Source organism: Myotis brandtii, unplaced genomic scaffold (assembly GCF_000412655.1).
Source record: "Myotis brandtii unplaced genomic scaffold, ASM41265v1 scaffold415, whole genome shotgun sequence".
Lineage (NCBI taxonomy): Eukaryota > Metazoa > Chordata > Mammalia > Chiroptera > Vespertilionidae > Myotis > Myotis brandtii.
The window spans coordinates 463,616-474,626 of NW_005365953.1; positions in this window are offsets into that span (position 1 = coordinate 463,616).

Genomic DNA, 11,011 nt, shown 5'->3' on the forward strand with positions numbered 1-11,011 from the left:
CCAGGTGGCAGCCCCCAGCAGGTGCACACATAGCTTCTGGAAGGCAGACACATTCCCGTGGGTGCCTTGGACACCTGCACCTGTCCCAATGAGCAGCTCGAAGGGACTTCTGCATGAAGAGGCCAGGATAAGTGACCCACCGCTCTTTTCTGGCCAAGTAGAGAATGGGGAGGTTTGGGGAGTCCTCTTTTCAAACTGTTGCTTCCTTAACATATGGCCAAGTAAGAGCAAATCCTGAGAGGTGGGTGAGAAAGCTCACTCTCAAAGATCTGATCATGTTTTTGATGTGGAGTTTGGAGGAGTTCAAAACTACCCTACACCTACTAGACACTTCCCACCTGCCAAGCAGAGTCCATGAGGACTGGCCTTCCCAGGCCCACGAGCAGCTGAATTCACAGGCAGAGCCTGTCAGGAATGTGAGCCACTGTGGGCTGCATTTACAGAAGTATGACTGTCAAGACTGCTTTGAACCTGTTCTTGCCACTGACTTTCTATGTGGCCTTAAGAAAATCATTAAACCTATAGGTGCCTCAGGTACAAGAGTGTGTGATTCTCAGTCTAAGATGCTATTTCAAAACAGAAGCTCCATCTTAAATCTTCTTCCCTTTCCACCACTTGATCTCATCATTGCAATGTGTGCGCTGCTCTCATGGAGCTTTTCAATTGACCTGCTGGCCTCCTTCCTCTCTCTGGACTGATACCATGTCCACCGAGCGGGAGGGGCTCTCCTGGTGCTGGGGCACACCCGGCCCTGCGCAGCTGCAGGTGTGCAGGAGTGAGCTCCGCTATGGACAGAGCACACTCCCCTCACTGAGCACCAAGCCGCTGAACTGTGGGGGCCAGGGCCATTGCGTCATCTCACCCTGCCCTGTGCCGCGGCCCTGTGCACTGTTGGCACACACAGGAGCGACTACAATTATACCCGCCCTGTGCGAGGGCAGGGAGCTGTGCTGGTTAAAAGCTCTACTGTTGTGGGAAACAGTTTGGGTTCCAATCCTGCTATTGCGCTTTTCTGGAATGGGATCCCCAAGTACCCTTTGAGAACCCCCATTGCCTCTTCTATAAATGGGGCGAAGAATAGCCCAACCACTGAGTCCTGAGAGCTAGGTGACATCACATATGTACAGTGTCTGGCAAGCATGCTATATGCAATAATCACTGTTATAATTTACATATTTCACTCTTTTTTCCCACAGTCCTTTTGGACTCAGACCCCAGCCCTGTAGGGAGCCCCAATGCCACGACTCCCCATTTAGTGCTTCTTCCCTCGGACTATGTGCCCCCCCTGCTTTGGACTGGGGAGGTTGCAATCAGCACATTCTTCACATTTTTGGTGCTCCCCCTCGGTCACATGGCACTTGGGAGCTCAGGGTTCCATTGTATTCTTGCCTTTAATGTTTAGTCAAAAAGCTTTTCTGTTTGGTTCACTTCGAGTTTAGTTGAATAAACTTCTGCTGGGGTCAGAAATCCTGGCCCCTGTGCCAGACGGGGAGGGAGTAGATGGGAAACTCCGTGCCAACAGCTGGCTGGGATGGCACAGCTAGAGAATGGACATCTGGGCATTTGAACCCAAACTTGTCTACATGATGCTAGTCATTGTTTCTGGAGTCAGTGGGCAGACAGACAACATGCCCAGATAACGCTCGCATGAGATACTGACTGCTAAGCACTTCATGGTGAGACGGAAGCACAGAGAAGGTAAGGGCCCTCCGCTACATGGTGCACCAGGATGGTTTATGAGCTGAGTTGGAGGTGGGCATGAGCGCCATCTAGGCGAGTAAGAGGAGGAAGGTGGGCCAGAGGAGGGCATTCAGAGCAAGTTGATGGAGGCACAGAACAGCGGGGGAGAGTGGACAAAAGTACCCACAGGTAGTATTCCTTGGTCAGAGGTCCTCAGAATTTGACATTCTTCAGAATCACCTGGAAGGCTTGTTAAAACACAGGCTGCAGCTGGCTATAGAGTTTCCTAATCCTGTGTCTGGAGTGGGCCCGAGAGCATGCATTCCTGGCTGATGCCGGTGCTGCTGGTCTGTGGCCACACTCTCAGAGCCTCTGCTGAGGGGAGGGGATGATGACGAGAAAGTCAGGCTGGAGAGGAGATAGGAGAGTGCTTACGTGTCCCAAATGCAGAGCCAGATGTCTCAGGCTTCCTCCTCCTGACCGGCCCAGGATGGAAATTTCCAGCGGGACAGCTGCCCTGGGATAAAATCTTGGCATGACTCCCGGGTGTGTTGTGAGGATGCCCCAGGCATTACTCATCTCCTGGGCATGAGGGAACTCGGGCTCCTCTTCATAGATATTAACAACGGATCCCTGGAGTATGGCACACCCTTGCCTCCTCTTGAAATTGAGCAAGTGGAGAGTGTCCTGAGCTACCTCAGAAAGTGGTACCTTGTTGCCACTTTGGCTCTATGGTGTGGCCACTGCACGCTGACAAAGACACAACCTAACCCCAAGCCTCAAGCACTTACTATGTTGAACCCAAAGAGTTTAAAACACATAAAAATCTAAGAATACTCTGTAAAAGATTAAATAGATTAATCCAACCTTTTATTGCAGGCTCCTCTTTTTAAAAGTTTACATTTCCCTCCTATATAGTCTGCAATTGATTGGTTTAATAATACTCCACTTTGTACTGTTTGGGGGAAGACTTCATACTTAAGTACTTGGTTATATTAAATTCTACTGCTTTTTTTCTAAATCCAAATTGTCCCAGCTCCTGGAACGTGGAAGAGCCAGGAAAATGTACCATTGCCATGAAGGAAAATCTTCATCCATATCACCCTCTCCGTCAGTGACAAAATAATCCAACTGTTCTTTTCTTTGAGCACTTCTTTGATTACTGTTTTGGGGTTTTATTTTAAAATGATTAATATGGTGACTTATTTTCTCCATGAGGAATGCAATAGCTCATGCTGCATTGTACACAAGAAAAACAGCAACAACAACAGAGAAATGGAGATATACAGACTCCCTGTGCTTTAATAACAGTACACACCGTGCCCTTATGTTCCTTTGAATGCTTCCCAAACCTCCAAAGTTCCCTAGCGGTCATACCCAGCGGATCGCATTCTGTAGTGTTATAGGGCACTGCCCAGCGGATCGCATTCTGTAGTGTTATAGGTCACTGCCCAGCGAGGCCGTGGACAAGCTCCTGCAGCTCTCAGAGCCCGTGCCCTCGCCTCCAAGATGGAAATAACATTAAGACAAGCTTCACAGGATTTTCATCTTGATAAATAAACAAGAAGCATATGCAAAGAGCTTTCTAATAGTAAAGCAATTTGTAAATCTAACAGGTTATCAGACTTGCCCATGATGTTGAAAATCCGACATGCTTTAGAAATGCAGGGTGAGGACTAATGACGTTGCCTCTGTCGCTGGCCAGGGAGGGCGCTCTAAGTATGAATCCGTGCTCATCGGTCCCTTTTCTTTTGCTAAATGGAGAGCATCCCATCTCTGATTCAAACGCAGCATGTGTGAAAATACCTTGTGATCATCTTTCACAGGAATTCCTTCCCAGTGAGAAAGCCAGGCCTGGTCAGGGCTTTGTGGATAACACAGCCCAGGTTCCCAGTGTGCTTTCGGTTAGCAAATGCTGCCCACCTTTGTCATGTGGGGAGCTGCAGTCTGTGATTTCACTCATATTCTAAAGTAAAAAAGGAACCTTAGCTAAAGGCATCGTAAAGTGATCAGAAGAGAGGGTCCTGGATTTCACAAGGAGTCATTTTTGACAGCCCACTGCCAATCCATGCTAGGCAAGTCATTGTGCAAACGATGTCATGAATTTACATTAATGGGAGCACATTGCGTCGCAGTCCTTTGTCTGCCTGGTCCTCCTCCTCCTCACCATCGTTACCCATGGAGAAAGCAGCAAAATGGGGGTGCACTGTTTTTTTCTGTTTGGGGTCTGAAAAATCCAATTCAGTCAAATATCAGCCCAAGCCAAGCTTTATTGTAGAGATTTTCAATCTATACTGGAAAAGGTTATTGTCCTCTTTCCTCTCTTTTAGATTTAAGTTTGCACTAAAGTATTAAGTCAAATGAGCTTTAGTACCTGAGAACATACAAAGGCATATGTTCCTGTTGTCCATTTAGGGCCCTGATCTGCCCAGGTCACCTCACACTATCCCAGATGTTGCTTGTCTGCTGCAGGCCCTGAGCAGTCCACGTTGGCCTGTAGCATAAGTTAGATGTATGGAAGTAAAACCCCTGTTTTTATTTTTTTTTCCGAGTAATTTTAATTTAATAATAATCCTTTAGCAAACTCAGATAACAACTTTAGCTATCTGCCCCACCCCCCATCCCAAATTATATCTCCTCTGTAAATCATTAGGGAGCAAAATCAGAAATGTTGCAATCCCTTCTTTGGGAGAAATCACTTTGCCTATAAGTTAATGTAGGTGATACTGCCGTGGAGTTATTTGTAGCTGGACTGTACATAGCCACAAGGAGCAAAGCTATGTTAGCTTGGTGAATAGTGTTCCACGGCAATGCTAAAATGATAAATTGGCTGATAATTAAGCTCGTTTGAATTCAGAGTCTCCACAAAGGTCTGGGAATCAGCTCAGCTCTTTGTCTAATTTCTCCATGACCTCTAAAAGCTTTCTCATAGGAGACTAATTTGGGAACAGAATTTGGTGGTTCTAGTTTCAAAAAGTATATCTCTGGCATATAAAATATTTTTAAGTGCTAATTCCAAAATGAGTATGTTAGAGACATAAAGAGAAGTTTAATAGAGGGAATGATTCTGTGACTCTCTCCACCATAAGAAGCTATTTGAGTAAAATCTATCATATTCACAGGTACACACATGCATATACATGCACACACATATGCACATTCAATTCTAACATACTTGCACTTCTACTGCTGTTGATGATTTATTACTTGCTAACACTCCCAAGATGAAGGGCAGGAGGAATTGCTTTTTATCAAGGTAGCAACTGTAGAGTATCCAGATAGGCCTGGCTTGATCTGTGAATGGCTGGCCAAGTCATACAACCTCGCTAATCCTCAATTCCTTCCTCTGTAAACTGAGGATAAAACACACACTTCATAAGGGTGCTGTGAAGACTTCATGGAATAAAGTTCAAGGAGCAAGCCTAGCCCAGTGCTTGGCACATGACTGGTATTCAGAAGTTGATGTGTACCATTAAGGGAAGGCCAGCAATCTCTGTATACTTGACCCATTTAATAGTACAGCCAATTTTCCAAGGAAGAATAAAGTTAAGAGATGTGGCAGAGGAATCCAGTTTCAAGTCATGTGAAAAACTCAATCCAGGAGGCAGGGGGTGGTTGGTCTATCGCAGCCCAGAGAGGTGAGTCTTTACCTTATTTCAAAACAGCTGCCTATTTCCAGTAGCCAGAGAGCAAATGTGGTATTCTACCAAATTGTGAGTTACATACTGTAGAAATTAAAGGGATTCATTTTGTTTCCATAGAATTCTGCGGTAGATTGGGTGGATCCAGCAACTGATCATCTTTAAGCTGAAAGTGGAGTTATAATTAAGCTGGAGGACTCGCCCCTTCAGGCGTCCAAGTCAGCAGAGAAGTCCCATCTCCTCCCCCCTCACCCTCAGGCTCCCCGTTACGGAGACAGAATTGTGAATCTACCAAAGCATCTGTGGTTGGTGCTGGTCAGAAACCCAGCATGGTATGCTTCCAACTTCACTGCTCAAGTCCTTGCTCCCTCTTCTTATCTTGATCAGCACTCTGTGTTCGTTTGTAATGGAAATTCCTTGGGTCAATCTTAGAATTTCAGTCCTTTTCAATCCTTTACATTTTTGCTGGCCACATACTTCCTCCTTTTCCTCTTACCCTTTAGGTTCTTTTTATTCAATTATCAAAACATTGAGAGAAGACTGCACTTCTCTTTGCTCTTCCCTGTCCATCCTGAAAGCCCAGCGCTGTCAGCAGTGACGGTGCGTGCTCTGACCCACGTCACAGGTGCCAGTTCTCATTATAGCATCCAGGACACTGTACAGTTCATCCCATTCAGAAAGTTCCATCTGTTATGTAGAAGGTTTGTTTCTGTTTGATTTATCCATATTCCGTCATTTCACTACCTCTCACATAAAACTGTAGGAAGGAAAGGAGGAAATTGTAAAAATAAAAGAAGGAAATTTTGCTACCTAGAGTTCAACACACTAGATTTGGGGAAGATTTGCTCCCCTAAATTGATCAAGATTTAAAAGGACCTACAAGAACCACATGTGTTAAAGTACAAATTCCATTCCTAGCCATTCCCTCTTTTAAACCTGTGAGACACCGCGGGCTCCCACAGCGGCTCTGGGTGCTTTGGCAGCTGCTGCAGAGCAGTCATGTTGCTTAGATGGTGTCATCCCTAGTCATTCCCTCTTTTAAACCTGTGAGACACCGCGGCTCCCACAGCGGCTCTGGGTGCTTCGGCAGCTGCTGCAGAGCAGTCATGTTGCTTAGATGGTGGAGCCTGGTGTGTTCATCTGGTCGCATCTGCCCATGGTTTTAATAACTCAGTTTGTTCTGAATTTGGTGCATGTGTGTTCCTCAAGGTTCTCTTTACTTAAAGGGATTTTCTGTGACTGAAATCACAGAATCTTCCCCACCAAGGAGATGCCATATTTTTATTTACAAGGACCATCTCACCATTTTTTTTTTCCTGGATAGGAATAGAGGTAAATTATTTTTTAATTACATTTTTTTCAATGTTTTAACATTATTGGGACTAATGTCCTTAAAGCATTTCTTAGAAGTGCATATTTCACTTAAAAGTATCTAAAACCCAATTACATTGGGCTATTATTCCTCTTTAGGGTAAAGGCCTGTTCGATTGCCTGTTTATTTCTCAGTGAAGGCCTCCAGGCCCTGATTTATCTCGCAGAACCACTAGCCCAGTTACTGCTGTTCTTACACTATTCAGAGGCATCCCAGGAAATTGACTCTAAGACCTCTCAAAAGAAAATGTAACTTATTTTGGAAATCATGTTGATTGGCTAACTCTCCATGAAAAAGAATAAGAATGTTGATAAGCATGAGAGGGAATGCTTCTTACTCGCCCCTCTAGTTTCCAGAGGGGGTGTGGTCCCTAAACAAGCCTGGCCTTTTTTCCACCCAGAGCCCCTCTTCCTGGAGGTGAAGCGAGTTACCTGCTCATGATTGGAGATGTGTAACTGGGTGTTACCAGCCCTCCTTGTTCCTGGCATCAAGTCCTGAAAAGAAGCCATCATTCTCCTTGCCCTCCTCTGCCATGTTTGATGGGAACAGATTCCCAGACCCACTGAGACAACCAGGGTTCAGTGGTGGGAAGCCACTCTGCTGCACACCCAAGTCATGTTCTCCAAAATCAGCTTTGTAACAAGAAAAGAAACCTCATTATACAGCCCATGAGACCCTTCCACCTCATAAAATAGTGCCCAAATCCACAACACCACATTTAATTAGTGATGCTCACATCTTCTCTTCTGTTTGTTACTGTTCAGCCAATGAGCATACCTCAGGCATGGACCCAAAGGACTGGTCTAGAGTCATCTGTGCTTTTATAGCAGTTTCCAACATCCAACCCATATCTCCCACAGAATTGTTAGAGAAGTGAATGAAGTCAAGGACAGTAAAGAGCACAGTGTTCTCAACTTAGAATAACACTAGTAGAATTCACAATAATCCTATATAATAAAGAGGTAATATGCAAATTGACCCTCACACCCTCACAAGATGGCTGCCTACAACCAGGCTGGCAGGGGGGTTAGCGAGGGACAACCAAACAACTGAACAGCAGGCTGCGTGGGGTGACCAGGCCAGTGTAGGGGGGGGGGCATGAGGGTGACCAGGCCAGCGGGGGTGGGGGCAGTTGGGGACAACCAGACTGGCAGAGGGTGGCAGTAAGAGGCAACCAGGCCAGCGGGGGGAGGGCAGTTAGGGGCAACCAGGCCAGCAGGGGGGCAGTTGGGGGCAATCAGGCTGGCAGTGGGGGCAGTCAGACATCCCCCGAGGAGTCCTGGATTGAAGAGGGTGCAGGCTGAGCTGTGGGGACCCCCCAACCTGTGCACAAATTTCATGCACTGGGCCTCTAGTGAAAGAGTAATGTAACATCCATCAACACTTCAGTTACCTGTTACTGTCAATTGATAAGAAGAAAGTCAGAATTCAGATCTTAGCTCATCCTTTTCAACTGAAATTACTCCCCTCTTCAAGACATTTAATTAATATTAAAATGGAGAAAACATTTAGCCTATTAAAATGATCAGATAAGCCACTAAAGGTAAAAGTGTGTTACATTTAGTAGTATTTTGTTTAAGAATTAACATTTCAAATTAATAAAATTTACATTGTAGTTCATTATTATTTAAATTATAGTAAAATAATTCAACAATTTTTCATTGAATTTATTGGGGGACATTGGTTCACAAAACCATACAGGTTTTATGTGTACAACTCAACAAACATGTGCCACACTGCATCATGTGCCCACTGCCCCAAACAAAGTCTCTTTCCACCATTCCCTCCTCCTTTGCCCACTTCCTCCTACCCTTACCCCCTTTCCCTCTGGCTATCACCACAGTATTCCCTGTGTCTATGTGTTATATACATATGTGTTTGTTTGCTTAATCCCTTTACCTTCTTTCTCCCAACTCCCCAAACTCCCTCCCGTCTAACAGCTGTCAGTCTGTTCCATGCATCCATGTCTCTGTTTCTGTTTTGCTTGTCAGTTTATTTTGTTCATTAGATTCCACATATGAGTGAAATTATATGGTATTTGTCTTTCTCTGACTGGCTTACTTCACTTAGCATAATAATGTCTAGGTCTAAACATGCAGTTGCAAAAGGTAAGATTTTCTTTTTTTCAGGACTGAGTAGTATTCCATTGTGTAAATGGACCACAGCTCTTTATTCACTCATTTACTGATGGGCACTTGGGTTGTTTCTAGATCTTGGCTATTGTAAATAATGCTACAATGAATGTAGTTGTGCATATATTCTTTCAAATTAGTGTTTTTGTTTTCTTAGGATATAGTTCCAGAAGAGAGATAGCAGGGTCATAAGTCAGTTCCATTTTTAACTTTTTGAGGAAACTCCATACTGTTTTCCACAGTGGCTGCACCAGTCTGCATTCCCACCAAAAGTGCACCAGGGTTCCCTTTTCTCCACATGCTTGCCAGCACTTATTGTTTGTTGATTTATTGATGATAGCCTTTCTGATGGGTGTGAGATGACATCTCATTGTGGTTTTAATTTGCATCTCTCTGATGATAAATGAATGCGACTAGCTCAACTAAAAAGCTTTTGCACACCAAAAGAAACCATCAACAAAATGAAAAGGGAACCCACTGAATGGGAGAATATATTTGCCAATGATACATCTGTTAAGGTGTTAATTTCTAAATATATAAAGAATTTATACTACCTGACACCAAGAAGACAAACAACCCAATTAAAAAATGGGCAAAGAACCTAAATAGACACTTCTCCAAAGAGGACATACAGATGGCAAATAGAAATATAAAAAAGGCTCAATGTCACTAATTTGACAATATTTAAATTTTTCTCTGATTATAAAATAAGCACATATTGTAAGAAATTTTGAAAAGCAAAAACAGCATAAGAGAGAAAACTTAAATACTCATACATCCACCATTCAGAAATATACTCTTATCATGGCAATGTCATTTTATCTCATTGTTTTTATTAGTATGGGACATCATATGCAATTTTTATCTGGCTTTATGTTTACCTAACCCAGTGGTTCTCAACTGAAGGTGACTTTTGTCTCCCTCTTCCTCCCTATGACATTTGACAATATCTAAAAGTATTTTCTTAGTCATCTGTGTATGGGGTAGAAGATGCTGCTAAATGTCCTACAATGTTCAGGACAGCCCCTGTTATGTCAGCAGTGCCACGGTGGAGAAACCCTGATTTAACCTACTATCTCAAAGCATCATGCAGCTTTTCCTACCCAAAGCAGCTAACATTATATGTGCTGCTCAAGAACACCATGGATGTGTAATATTTAAGCAACAATCATGTAGAAATTGAATGAAGAAGATACTTGTGAGCCCCCAACTTCAATTTAAACTCCATTGTTCAACTCAAAATCCATAATAGTAACACAACATCATACAAGTGTAATTGGAAAACAAAATACCAAAACTATCATCCACTGTGCCGCACATCTGATTAGCTACTTGGTATTGTTGCTGGTGAAAATGGGTTTTTATGGTGTCACAAGAAAGGAATTTCAAAGGATACAGACACAGGAGAAGTTTAAGCACAGTGGCAAGATTTATTGGGATGAAGGGAAATGGTGTGCCCTGGGGGAAGTAGAGGGTGAGCAGGTTCTAGCAGCAACTGCTCCGAGATCCCTCATGACCCTCCATATATTTTCTTGGTCTTCAGGAACAAGTAATCTTGCTTTCAAACTATGCAACCAACTTCCTGGGTTTTCTCGGGCTTGTGCTGGGCTCTCCCCACCAATCCTTTTCCTGGACCTTCTGGGGTTCCACACCCTTATCCAACCTGATTCTTTCCCCAGACTAGGTTCTTCATGCCCCAAAGTTTTGCTGCAGCATCTGGTTTCTACATGCATGTGCTTACCTCCCTGGGCCAGCTTGGCTTCCACTGCACAGGTGCCCTGCAAAGGAATCTCCCCTGCTGTTCTTATCCCTCCCTCGGTAATCCTGGTTAATGACCCTTAACCGATTCTTCCTGCCCACTTTGGGGATTACAGTTTCCTCAGTGGAGGATGCGGCTGCCCCCTGGGGAGCCTGTGTATGCTGTGGCTTCCTGGTGAATGAGGCTTAATGTCCGATTCAGCTCTCTAGTTTATTGGGCTTACTGTCTGATTCCCTTTGCTCAATTCCTTTGTAATTAGCTGGCTACCTACACTCACCATATAAGTCATTCTCCATTTTCTATTCCCAAATTATCTGATATTATTAAATACTAGTAGCCCGGTGCACGAAATTCGTGCACTGGGGTAGGGGGGGAAAGGGTCCCTCAGTCTGGCCCCTTCACTCTCCAATCTGAGAGACCCATCAGG